Source organism: Chenopodium album, chromosome 13 (assembly GCF_948465745.1).
Source record: "Chenopodium album chromosome 13, dcCheAlbu1.1, whole genome shotgun sequence".
Classification (NCBI taxonomy): Eukaryota; Viridiplantae; Streptophyta; class Magnoliopsida; order Caryophyllales; family Amaranthaceae; genus Chenopodium; species Chenopodium album.
The window spans coordinates 9,991,192-10,006,304 of record NC_137846.1 but is presented as its reverse complement, the minus strand read 5'-3'; the positions used below and the strand labels follow the sequence as shown (position 1 = coordinate 10,006,304).

At 31.2% G+C, this 15,113-nt stretch overlaps 1 pseudogene; it reads left to right on the top strand.

Annotated features, from left to right (window-relative positions):
• Window positions 1-339: 339 nt before the first annotated feature.
• On the top strand, window positions 340-14,209 carry LOC145575187 (bifunctional 3-dehydroquinate dehydratase/shikimate dehydrogenase, chloroplastic-like; annotated as a pseudogene).
• Window positions 14,210-15,113: the final 904 nt, after the last annotated feature.

Here is a 15,113-nt window from a genome sequence, read left to right as displayed (position 1 = left end):
GGGGTGCCTTTTTGCTTTTCTCTACTAGTGAAAGTTAAAAGTAGAAGTAGCACGAAATTTAGGGAATTATTGGTGATATATTATATGAAAAAGATAGAAAAGTTGTTATTGATGGATATAATTATAAGATATTATTGTGTAATAGAAAGATTTTTTTAGAAACAAACATAACAATATTGGGCACCTTATATGAAATACATACACAGATACACTACATTATGGATAGATGGAGTACTATAGAAGTATTAATTAAGTAATTTTGCCAAGTTAGTACACATTAAACAAACCTCTAATCAACTCATCTCTTCTTTGTCTATCCTTCTCCATTTTTGCACTACAATGATTCTTACTTCCGACTACTGGAACTGGGTATCTCCTCGCTACGAGAATGCGCGCGTACACACACATTGTTGTATTCTAGCTCTTTTTTCATCATTTTGGTAGACTTACTTACACATTCATTGTTTGTATATATGTTTTTCTAGGAAACTCCCTTGGAAGTTGGTGTAGGAGAAAATGTAAGGAGAAACTCGACGTTGATTTTGTTGAAATTCAAACTTTAATTTAGAAAACTATAATAAGCATTTGATAAAATTAGTTCACTTTAAATAACATTTGATAAATTAGTGAGAGGTTGTGAATTAGAAGAGTTTTCATTCTTTTATTATTTAGTAAAACAAAGGTTATTATAAATGTAATATTTATTTTCATTGTAAATAGAGATGTAAGCAGAAGAAAGAAAAAATAATATATGAGATATTAAGGAGATATAAGAGGAAGTTTATATTTTGAAATTATATATATATATATATATATATATATATATATATATATATATATATATATATATATATATATATATATATATATATATATATATATATATATATATATATATATATATATATATATATATTCAGAAGAAGTTTATTTTATATTCCTGGTTGTAACCCATATTTGTATTTCCTTCATATATCCTTACTACTTGAGTTAGCAATTCGTAAATTGTTATAACTCCTACAGATTTGTACGTCGATTTTGGCTAAAACAGTTGATGAAATGCTGGTTCAAGTAAGGGAAGCCAAGAAGCAAGGAGCCAACTTGGTTTAACTTCGGTTAGATTGTTTCACTACTACAAAAAAACCCCTAATAAGTCGGACTTTTAGATTCACCTGTACATAATGGCAACTTATAAACCTATCGAGTCGCCTCATACTTATTAGGCGACTTGTTAAGTTGGGGTTAAAATCAACAAAGCACCTAATGAGTTGCCTAATATATATGAGGCGACTTGATAGGCTAACAAGTCGCCTCATATATGCATTTGACTCTATAACCCGACTTGGTGGTTTAAATTAGATTTTCAAAGTCACCTGTGCATAAGGTGCGACTCCAAAACTTGTCGAGTCGCCTTATATATATTAGGCGACTTAATAGGTGAGTTTTGATAGCTATAACTTTCACATAATGAGTCGCCTAATATGCATAAGGCGACTTAATAGGTTAATGAGTCGCACCTTTTATACAGGTGACTTTGAAAATCTAATTTAAGCCACTAATTAAGTCAGGTTATAACATGCATATATGATGCGACTTGTAAACCTATCAACTCACCTCATGTATATTAGGTGACTCGTTAGGTTCTTTGTTGATTTTAACTCCAACTTAACAAGTCTCCTAATTAGTATGAGGCGACTCGATATGCTTACAAGTCGCACCTTATTTACAGGCAACTCTAAAAGTCTGACTTGTTAGGTGCTTTATTATGTGACCACTACCTTATATGTCGCCTAATACGTAAGACACGACTCGATAAGTTGATTCTTACAATATATTTAAAATAGTTACAATATCATATATATATATATATATATATATATATATATATATATATATATATATATATATATATATATATAGTAACTTTGGCAATATATAGTAACTTTGGCACAATGGCAAGAACTTCAACCTTCTAGGCAAAGAACCAGAGATCAAGCATGCTAAGTAGCATAAACATTGACATTATATGAGCTAATAAAAGTAGTTGGAAAAAAATGTTGATTTTTTACGTGTCGCCTCTTTCAACACAAGCGACACCATAGATTAACCTATTGAGTCGCCTCTTTCAACACAAGTGACACAATAGCTTAACCTATAGAGTCGCCTAACAACTAATAGGCGACTTATATAAAAGCTATCGAGTCGCTTCTGAGGCGACTCCTAAAGTTGGAAACTATCGTGTCGGTGGCTGTAGAGTCGCCTTTGAGGCGACTCATTAGGTCATTTACAGGCGACTCGATAGGGGTTTTTTGTAGTAGTGTTTGAACAACTTCAATCCACATTATGATCTTGAAGCTTTACTAAAACATACTTGTTTACCCACTTTGGTTACTTTCAGGTACTTAATTAAGTTGATTAAAGTTGTAGCTGTTTTTTTTTCTGCCTCTTGTATATTGACATCTCTTTTTCACTATGAACTAATTACAATTGTCTAAAAAATAAAATTAAAACTTGATAAATTAACAATTTACAAATTAGAACAACTACATTGAATTTAATATCCATAATTAGTTAATTACATAACCTTTGAGAGTGAGGGATAGCTCAATTGGTTAGAGCTTTAATTTCCTCCTTATTCCAAGAGATCCTGGCTCATCACCCATTTTTATGGCTCTCTAACATAAAAAAAATAATAATAATAATAATAAAATAATTATAATAATTACATATCTTTTTGTCATAAATTCTGTTGATTTAGGCCCTGTTTAGTTAACCTGATTTTTGCTGATCTGATATGGTCTGATCTGAACTTATTGTCTGATTTTATCAATCTTTGACCTTAAGTGTACGATAATCTGTAAGGTAAAAATATATCTAGTGGGATCTTGTTAGATTCGTAATAATGTGTATTTTATTAATATGTAATCTTCATAATTTTTTTGATTACGAAATTAAGATATTTAGCGATAAAAAATTACACATAAAACGATAAGTTGATCTGAACTTATTTTCTCTAATCTGATCTAAACTTATTTTTTCTAAAATAAGTAAAAATAGGGTGAACTAAACAAGGCTTTAATCACATGAGATAATACGAATAATAATATATGCATGGGACGAGTTGCGCAAATTGAATATATTAAGCTAAGGCCACTCACACTGTTACACTCCGTAATTGAAGCTGCCACTTAATGAACTGTTGCATCGAAGTTCTGAGCCAATATTATTAATATTGACCTATTTTGTTTGCATTGATCAATTTAATTAACACAAATAGGGAAAGATGGTTTTGCTGAGACTTACCTAGTTAGTTGGTCTAATTGTTAGTGAGGATTGAATTGGATGTTAAATAATTGCATCTGAGTAAATATCCCTTCCGATCTTATTTGTTGTTTCATACTCCCTCCGTCCCCAAAATTTCAACCTTTTTGGCCTAATTTTAACCTCAAAATAATTGACCCATTTGTATTGAAATACCCAACAATTTACAACAATATTTGTGCAACATTAGCTTCCCATATAAAATTTTGTTTTTTCATGTATTTTTAATACTTTATCTCTCTACTTTTTTTATAAACCTCGTGTAAATTTATCTTTCCAATATACTTTTACTTCTTTTTATTTAACTTTCTTAATACCCACGAAATCAACCTAAAAGGGTCGAAGTTTTGGAGACGGAGGGAATATAAAATTACAGGGTGGATCTTAAGAAGAGAGAAACCATTGACTTAATTAAGATTCTAATTTTACATTAAATAGTCCTACTTTTTTAAAAGAGACAAGGTAATTATAGTGGTGGACTAGCGGCTGGATGAGAGAATAATGATGATTAAAAATTTTACTTATAGTACAAAATTGTTTACTTATATAAAAAATAGGAAAAAAAATTATAAATTTTGACACCTTCACCGGATATATCATATATGGAGGAAAATTAATGAAGATTTTTTAAAAAAAATCTTTACAAAAATACGGAGTATTAAATGAAAAGGACTTTTTAAAGCTTTGTAATTGGAAAATGGGATAACAAATAAAATAAGAGGGAATAATACACACATATGATTATAGTTGTTTAATTGGTTTCTAGACCAACATGGGAAGGAGGTCAGTACGATGGTGACGAAGGTATGCGCCAAAGTGCATTGCATAAAGCAATGGAACTAGGAGCTTAGTACATCCATGTTGAGTTTAAGGTACTTTTTTGCCCTTACTAACTCTCATATTATATACTCCGTACTGTGATTAGAGCTGTTAAAAGCAGATCCGATCCGAACTCTATTATTAATCGACCCATCTGAACCCAAAAAAATGTTAACCCAAACCCGACCTGAAACCAACCCTAGATTTGAGTTGACCCGAGTATGTGAGTTCCGAACCCGAACATGACCCGACCTGAAGATGACCCGACCTGAATGTAACCCGTAAATTATTGACCTGAATTGAACCCGACTTGAATCGAAATTGACCCAAACCCGTTTTAACCCGTCAAAACCCGAATTTAACCTGACTTGTTACTAATCCGACCAGAATTCAACCCGACCCATTCCTAGCCCGACCCGAAATCAACCTGACTTGCTATTGACCCAACCAAAATTCAACCCGAATTGTTATTGACCCGACCCGAATTTTACCCGACCTATTACTAACCCGACCAAAAAATTCAACCCGATTTGTTTCTAACCCGACTCGAAATCAACACAACTTGTTATTGATGTAATATCCCGTATTTTTATACGTATTTTCCTAATTAATTAATTAATTATTTTCTAAAAAGGGTATTTTAGTAATTCAACTTACTATTTAAATCTTGGAGCCAAAATGATATTTGAATTTTGGCGCCAAAAGTATTTTAAAAACAAATTATTATTTTGGATAAGATTTATTATCCATTTATCCTATTTTAAAAATCGGATTATTTACATATTTCGGATATTTTAATTAAAGCAAAATAATTATTTAATTAATTAATTATTATGGCCGAAATTACCTAATAACTAGCTAGGATTTTCGGATTTTCCATGTATGGAAAATCTGATTTTTCTTGGTTATTTATTGGTAAATAATTGGTATTTAATTAATTAATTATTTAATTATTATTCTATATTATTTATACAATTATTTTATTCCTTAAAAATCGAGCAAAATATTCCTAAATATATCTAGAGGAATCCGAAAATTTGAGCTATGGTAAGCTCCATATTTTCGGCCCTCATGAAATATTTTGGGGGAATTTAATTGGTAAAATTATATTTTTAATTATCTCCCAAAATCTCCTATTTTCCTTAATTCTAATTCTCCATTTTTTTAATATCCAATCATCATATTTTCTTGCCATTCATTCTTCTTAATTATTCCCCAAGTAATTCCAATTTCCTTAATATTTTTCATGACATACATACCTTCCATATTCAATTATACACAATCTCTTTAATATCAAAACTTTCCTTAATTCTTTTATTCACTTCTCCAAGTAATCCCTTAAACCCTACTTGTCATAATTCTTCCCACATTCTCTTGCTATAATTCTTGCATGAGATAGCCTATAAATACCCCTCCATACCTCTCATATTCTTCACACCAATTCTCTTCTTTTCTTCTCTTCTTTTTACACAAATCATCCCGTTTATCTTTGAAGCCAATTTTCGGGCACTTCTGGTCAGTTTTTGGGGTATTGTTGTTTCACAGAAGATTGTTCATCTCAAAAAATCCTTGAGGTTAGGCTCCAGAATCACCCAATTCAGAGTTATATCGAAGGAGTTATAGCCTCTGCAAGTTCTGTCTATTCTTTCCAACGAAAATCCAATTCTTCTTTTTTCCTTGGTTTCTTATCTTTTCTTCTTCTCTTCTCTTATTCAATTATTATTATTATTATTATTATTATGGGGGATTTATAAAAATTATTATGAGTAGTTTTAATTATATAAAATTAGATTTTTAATGATGTTTATGAAAATTAATTTAAATGGTTCATGTACATATAGTTGGGGGGTTTTAATTTAATTATTGTGATTATTTGTTAACCTTATATTAATTAAGGTTATATTTATTTGTAGGATATGTTCGATCAAGAATCTTGAGGTCCCTTTAGTGTGTTTTGCTAAGCAAGGATCAAGGTACGTTAGGTGGTTAGATACCTTGAAAAAAGATTGGTTTGAATAAGCATGTTTGAATGATTTCTTGTGATAATTGAATTAAATTGAATTGAATTATGTTTTGTGAAATAAAAGTGTGTTTAAATAAATTGGTTTTAATAAATAAATTGGAGTATTGATTTTATATCATGTTTTAAATGAATTAATTATTATTCATGTTTTAAAAAGGTTTGACATTGAAAGCATGTTGAATTTAATAAAGGAGTTTGAATTAATTGGAATTATTGGATTCAAAAGAGGATTTATTGAATCATTGAATTAAATTTATTATTAATGCTTTATAAGCATGTTGGTAATCCCACTATGCGGATTTGGTTTATTGATAAGGCCTTAGACTTTGTATGACCGGATCTTTCCTCAAGAATAGCCTTGTTACATAAGGAGACTAGCTTGGGGGGTGTGCACACTTGGGAGAGGAATTGGTTTAATTGGTTTATTATGGAGGAATTGGTTTTAATATGAGGAATTGGTTTTAAAATAATTGGTATTGGTTTTATTGAATATTGATATTGGAATATTGAGAATCGGTTTTGAATCATGAGTTGGAATTATTGGATTAATTATTGGAATAGATTTCAAAAGCATGTTTGCAAATAAATTGAGTTTAATTATCTTACACTTACACTACAAAAATTTGGCCTTATAGCAACAGGTAAAATCCGTTGCTAATGGCTAAAATTCCGTTGCTGGACATAGCTAGCTACGGATATATCAACATAATTACTCCGTTGGTAAAAACCTTGTCGCTAAATGAATTTAGAGACGGAAAAAAAAACCCGTCGCTGGACTTAGCAACGGAAAAAAAATCCGTCGCTAGATTTAGCAACGGAAAAAATAAACCCGTCGCTGGATTTAGCAACGGAAAAAATAAATCCGTCGCTAGATTTAGCAACGGATTAAAAAAATCCGTTGCTAGATTCAGCAACGGAAAAAAAAATCCGTTGCTAGATTCAGCAACGGAAAAAAACATTTTGAATCTAAAAAGAGCTGCTATTTGGGTCGACCTCACTCGGGTCAACCCGACTCGGCTTTCCATGTAAGGCTCCTTGAATCTCCAATCGCAAGAATTGCAATTGGTAATGGTCGAACCCGTGACCTCAATGTCACATAGTGAAACTCTTACCAACTATACCAAATATTATTTGTTTACTTTTACGCACATAAATGATAATAAATGAAAGAAATTTTAGAGACGGAATTTAAAATCTGTCTCTAGTTTAGAAACGGAATTTAAAATCCGTCTCTAAATTAGAGACGGATTTGAAAATCCGTTTCTAGTTAAGAGATGAATTTTACTTACATAATTCATCTCTAATGTAATATTTTACATAATTATTTTCAAAAATTATCTAGAGACGGAATCAAAAATCCGTCGCTCATATTAGCAACGGAAAAAAAATCCGTCTCTAACTTAGTAACGGAGAAAAAAAATCCGTCTCTAAATTTAGTAACGGAAAATAAATCCGTTGCTAGATTCAGCAACGGAAAAAAAAATCCGTTGCTAATTTAGCAACGGAAAAAAATCCGTAGCTAATTTAGTGACGGAAAAAAAATCCGTTTCTAATTTAGAGACGGATTTTCAATTCCGTTGCTAAGTTAGCGACGGAATTTTTAATTCCGTTTCTAATTTAGAAACGGTTTTTTTAATTCCGTCTCTAAATTAATTTAGAGACGGATTTTTTGATTCCGTCTCTAATTTAGAAACGAATAAAATTCCGTCGCTAAAATTCCGTTTCTATATGGATATTTTTTTGTAGTGTTACCGTACTTAGCATATTTTGCTAATCCGTATTTCTTATTTTGTTTTGGTTCGCCCTGTTTACCTTAATGGTAAGTAGTGTTGACTAATTTCAGGTGGAGTCCATAATTAAGCATATGGAGTCCCGGGAATGGTTTCACCTAGATTAGGAAATGTTGGTCTTGTGTTTATTTTGAGTACTCATGACAATGGTTACTATTTTTGGTCTATTATTAAATAAAGAAGAGTTTTAAAGTTTCCGCTGCAAAGTATTGGTTTATTTAGTGAGTTTGAGTAGCCTTGCGTAATCACGCGGTGGTAATACGCCTAAGTCTATCTCTACGGTATAATTATACGTATTATACTAGTATTTCCGTAGAGGAAGATTTGGGGGTGTTATAATTGACCCGACCTAAATTCAACCCAAATTATTCCTGATCGGATTTCAAATTACCTTAAATTCAATTTAGACCACCTTATTATTGTTAATCAAAGCATTTTGTCTAAGGAGACCAAGTCGGTCCAGCCAGCAAAAGAAATGAGCATCATCCCCAAATTTAAGAATTAAATATAGTATATATTTATTGTATGGTCAAAGGAGATAATTATCTTCCTAAATTATACATTATAGTTCCCTAGTATGTTTCCATATATATTATAGTCAAAGGAAATAATTAGCTTGATAAAAATGATATTATCTATTTATAATTAGTTGAACCCGAATATGACCCGACTTGGAAATGACTCGGCCTGATTGTAACCCGCAGATTATTGACTTGAACATAACCCAACCTGAACCCGAGAATGACCCGACTTGGAAATGACTCAACCTGATTATAACCCGCAAATTATTAACTTGAACCAAACCCTACTTGAACCCGAGAATGACCCGACTTGATTCTAACCCGCAAATTATTGACTTGAACCGAACCCGACTCGAACCCGAGAATTACCCTAAACCCGTTTTAACCTGATTCTAACCCGAATTATTGTTCACCTGACCCAAATGTAACCCAACTTGTTATTAACCCGACCCAAACCCGATAAGATGTATGACCCGAAGTGACCCGACTCAAGCATGACCCAACCCAACCCGCATAGGTTACGGCATTAACCTGAATTTACCCGACCTGAGTTGACCCGACCCACTCTTACCCGAACCGTTTACCCGAATTGACAGCTCTAATTGTGATAGCAAGATGCACTTGTGTTAATGCACATGATTAAAAAAAAAAAATTTACTCCGTATACCGTTTCCAATTTTTGAATATGTGGACATATACAATGTATGAGAAATTAGGACATACACATTGGCCAAACAAGTTATTGAGGCTTAGTCATTTGGTTCTTGTAGGTTGCAGATGAGTTTTTCAAGTCCATTGACGATGATGAAAGGGAGCTTACTAAGACCACCATCATAGTTTCTTCTCATAACTTCGTAAACACCCCGTCACTTGAAGAATTAGGAGGACTTTTGGCAAGTATACAAGCTGTTGGAGCTGATATAGTAAAAATTGCAACAACTGCTGTAGATACTACAGACAATGCACGTATTATGCAAATACTTGCTTATTCTCAGGTGCGTAAGTACCACTGTACAAAGGGTCTTGTTATCCTTACCGTATGAAAACAAATGCATTATTAAAATCATTTTCAACAAGTAATTAAGACACAATGTTATATTTAGTGATGAAAACAAATTTAATCATTTTCAATTAACTATTACAAATGACCAAATCTAAATCGATTGGTAAAGTTATGGCTCGTTTGGCATCAATGTTAATTAGCTTTCAATTTTTGGTTTTAATGAACTTGAAAGTTGTCATAAAATTTAAATAAAATCGTGAACTTATAAAAAGTAATATATCCCTACAATAATTATGTTTATTTTGAAAACTGACAGCAAGAGTCTGAAAAATACTTTTTGTGGTTTCATATAGTCTTTTTTTTTCAGATTTTTATAAAACAAAATTATGGAAACAAAATATTGATAACGAACTAACCCTTAGTGAATAGTGATTAGCTAAATGCTTGTGTTACATTCTTAGGTTCCAATGATTGGAGTTGTTATGGGTGAGAAAGGACTAATGTCAAGGATACTTAGCGCGAAATTTGGAGGATTCCTTACATATGCAACCCTTGAGGGTAGAGAATCAATTTCAGACCTTGGACAACCCACTATAAAAGATCTTTTGGACTTGTACAATTTCAGGCAAATAGGGGTTGATACCAAAGTTCATGGTGTGTTAGGAAATCCTATATCTCACAGCAAGAGCCCTCATTTATACAACGCGGCATTCAAGTATGTTAGTTTCAATGGCGTTTATTTGCCTTTGCTGGTGAATAGCGTTTCTCACTTTCTAGAGACTTATTCATCTCCTGACTTCGTTGGATACATGTACATTTACTGGACTATTAAGCTAGTACTAAAAAATCGCCATGCATTATAACCATCATAGTAACTAGTAAGTGTATGTATATCTAATTTTATAATTACCAGTTAAGCAAGGGCAATTCCCTGTTTCTCATATTGAGAAACGAAATTTATTCTCATGGGGGCATTTTCTTGAATAAATCAATAACTTTTTCATTATTGTGCGCTCCATAATTGAATAAAGTTATTGGTTTATTTACGAAAATGTCATGTGAGACTATGAGAAATTGGGGCATCCCCAACAAGGCAGCAAGCAAATAGACCTCATGAGTATATTAAGCCCATGACAACCGTGTGCAGCTTCACAATTCCTCACAAGATCGCGGGACTTAAATGTTGTGACGAGGTGGATCCAATAGCAAAGGTACGTGCATAACTCTTCTACTCTTTCAGTGGATCCAAATTCTTCCGTGTATAAAAAACCCTTGTGAATTTAAATCACGTACATATATAATATTATGAAGGGATTTTTCAGTTGGTACCATTGTAGTTTTGAATTTTCCACTTGGTACCCAAATTTTAATTTTATTTCAAATGGTACCATTATACTTTCAATTTATTCTTTACTATAGCATTCCCCCAAATATATTATGTATTCTTTGATTTAGGTGTCATTGAAATGGATCGTTAAAAATTTTAAGACAAGGTTCTTAGCGGCCCTAAGGCTCAAGTTTGAAGTCAAAATTAGCAAAATAATAATAATAATAATAATAATAATAATAATAAACGCTAAAAAATGTCGCGGTTTAATTATGTGCAAGAGAAATGTCTCAATTTGTATATTTCGATTTAAAGTTTTGGAAGTCATTATGACCTTGAAGGATCAAAATTTGCTGTCGAAATTAGATTTAAAGGACCACAATCGCCCTAAACCAATGTTATATTTAACGAAATGCTATTGTAAAGAATAAGACAAAATTACAATAGTACTCTGCGGAGTAAAACTAAATATTGGGTACCAAATGGAAAGACCAAAACTACAATGGTACCAAATGAAAAATCCCTATTATGAACATATATAAGATTTTGTAGGAAATTGGTGCAATAAGTTGCATGATTAGAAGACCGTCTGATGGGAAACTAATAGGTTATAGCATTGACTACATGGGTGCTGTTATAGCTATTGAAGAAGGATTAAAACGAGGTTTGTTTGTTAATTGAACAGATATATGTTATAGATATGTATAAAGTGATTATCTGTTGTACAATGTCATGAAATGTATTATTTGAAATTTGTAAGTCTTAGGTATAAGGGATGGAAGCTCAGTGATGAAATCATCATTGGTCGATAAAGTCATGGTTGTCGTTGGAGTTGGAGGTGCGGGAAAGGCACTTGCCTATGGAGGAAAGTCTAAAGGCACAAGAGTAGTCGTAACTGATTGCATAATAGATAGTTTTCCTGAAAACATATTAGCATTTTAGAATAAGTCGTTGATTGGTTTACTTAGCTTGTTTGTTCCGCTACTATGGAACATGTAATTATTTGTTGATTGATTATTGTTTAAATCATTTATTGGCATTTATTTAGTGTCCTTAAACACGAAAAATAATTAATTAAGTAAATTCATGAAGTATATAGTATATGTTTGATACAATTGTTTATTTAACTCATATATTATATTTCTTGTAACTACCTATTAGGATAAACTCTTAGGGTCTGTTCTCATTAGATTAATTTCAGTTCAGTTCAGCTCTAATCAGTTCAGTTCAGTTCAGTTCAGTTCACATATAATGATATTGCTAATGATATAAAGCCAAATTTCATACTTTTAAGCTTATATTACAACAACGATGACGACAACAACAACAACGACGACGATAATAATAATAATAATAATAATAATAATAATAATAATAATAATAATAATAATAATAATAATAATAATAATAATAATAATAATAATAATGACTATTATACGGTCATACCATATTTCACTTAATGACTATTATACCATATTTCATTAATTGACGAGTTAGGAGTAAAAATAGGATATGATCAAGTTAGTTTTTAAATAAGACCGGCCCAACTCTTTGTTTTTTTTTATTATTTTATTTTTTTCATTTTGAGAATTTTTTAAAAAGTGTTTTGTGTTCTTTTGTCATTTAAATATTTTATTTTTTTAATTATATAGTATATGTTTTTAAAATATTTTGGGGTTCCATGTTTTTAATATATTTTTCATAAATATTTTATTTATATAGTATATTTTTCTTAAATATTTTAATATGTATATTTGTATATACACATATAAATAATAATAAATAATCAAATATCATTAATCCGTAGTTAAAAATCACTAATTAATAAGTTCAGTTTAGTTCAGCTCTAATAAGTTCAGTTCAACTCATTTCAGTCAATGAGAACAGGCCCTTAGTCGTGCTAAAAGATTATTGTTTATTTCTTGGTGTAAATATCAAAAAAAGCTATGGAGTTAGCAAGTAAAGTTGGTGGAAGAGTCATCAAACTTGCAGAATTAGAAGGTTTTGCTCCGGAAGAGGGCATAGTTTTGGCAAATGCTACACCTATTGGAATGCAACCAGATATTGATAAGATGGTTATTTCTAAGGTAACCCATCTATCCTAATACCTGTACACCTAAATAAGATACCGTAGTATATTTTTTTTAGTGCTTTACCTGGTTTACCCTTTGGGCTAATTCGGATTTGAGGATCAGTTCTGGGTGGTTAGGTTCCAATCTCCTCCCAATTGTTGTTACGGGGGATTGAACACGAGTCCCCCCTACCAAGTGTAGTCTCAATCACCACTACACCAACAGCCAATTGGTAGATACCATAGTATATTTGACTCTTTATCGTCAATGATCTTACTTGTGATGAGTGAAATCTACCAAACCATATTTGTCAAATACGGGTCAAAGAAGTTTCATCCCAAAATCGGTATACTCAAACCATTAAAGGCCCCAAATTATGGGTCTAGCTTTCATAACATGTAAAATATGGGTGTGGCCGCACCTGCAAACCAAGAGAGATAGTCCACTTCACAAGTCCAAAGGAAGTTCTATTCCAAAATCATATGGCACTAGGAGGTTTAGCCCTTTTGCCTTAAAAAGTGTTTGACTCTCTCAACTTTATTAATGTGGGACACTTACACTCGTTGTTTGGTAGGATATACTTCAACAATATTGCCCTATAATAAAAAAAAAAAAAGTTGATAAAGTTCAACGTTTTTGATTAAAAATGTCTAATGGGCATTATATAGAAATAGAGAAAGTATAATATAAGGAGAAATTTGACAGGCATGATGGATCTATTGGTAAGAATTCAATATTGATGACCTTGTGTCATAGATAGATTAAGCATTTGAAGGATATGATTCACTTATTATTTTCCTTTGTTTCTCAAGAGTATTCATTATAATGAAATAGATATATACATGCACATACATCTTTTGTTTTTATAAGGGTTTTGTTCAGTTCAACAACATTGATTAGGAATGCATGCATTTAAATTTGCATTAGTTTGCACGAACTTTATATTCATTATACTCCATAGTACTAATGTGAATAAAATTTGTGTTTCTTTTGCAGAAAGCTCTAAAGCATTACTCCCTTGTATTCGGTGCAGTTTATACCCCAAAACAAACCAAACTATTGAGAGAAGCTCAAAATTCAGGAGCTACTATTGTTTATGGAACAAAAATGTTCATTAATCAAGCTTTCATACAATTTGAAAAGTTCACTGGTTTGCCAGGTAAAATGTACATATATGAATATGATATATGTTCGATTATATATACATGCAACCTCTTGCTACAATTAAACACTTCTTACTTTCCTTTTTATGTGTTTTCTCATGATGTTTGTTTCGCTTGATTACACAGCCCCAAAGGAACTTATGAGAGAAGTCTTGACAAGGAACAAATAATAAGGATTGATATGAGCTATATTTGACTTCTAAATTTGAGAAATTTGTAAAATCGAGTATTATTTTGTATGTACGTAATGTGTAATGATGTTATCGTCGCATATATATAGTATGCAACTTTAGCTTAATTGATATAAGAGATTAATTATCATCTACATTAGTGTTGATTTTTTAAAGAATATGTAAGTTGTAGGGAGGGAATCAGGTACGAATTCTCTAAAGGCTGTGACCCAATTTATCTAAGAAAATATACTTAGTATTTATATCACTGTATAGTTTAAACTGCAAAAATAACAATGCTCAATATGAAGAGTTGGGTAAAAAAGGATTGATAGATGATTATAAATCGGAATATGTATGAAATTAATTTATAATACGTGTGTATATACTTCTTCCATAATATTTCTACTTGTATTATTGTATCTGAATTTAACACTTTAACACACTACCCTTTTACCATGTACGTACAGTACTTCCCTTGCTTTCATTCTATTTGTTACAAACCAACTTTTATGTTTGTCAATGCATAATTTTAACAATTAATATCTTTAATTAATCAAGATTAAGTAAAAATAAAATGTTGGTATTTGATATTATGAAAATTTACTTATATCTTGACAAATCTAATCTAATTCCACATGACTATAAAGCTAGTCTAATAGAAAAACATAAAAATGACAACAACAACAAAAAAAAAATGCAAAATTTCAAAAGTTGCAACCCAAAAAAAAAAAAAAACAAAAAAGATCTATATAGTGTTTGAACTTATGAGGAACAATAATTAAGTTGAAAGTCTAACCAACTTAACCAACTTTTAATTATACTTTCTATATTTAGTGCTTTTAATTATATATGTAACTTTAATTAGGGTGTTTATTTATATATTTATAGTTATGACTCGGAG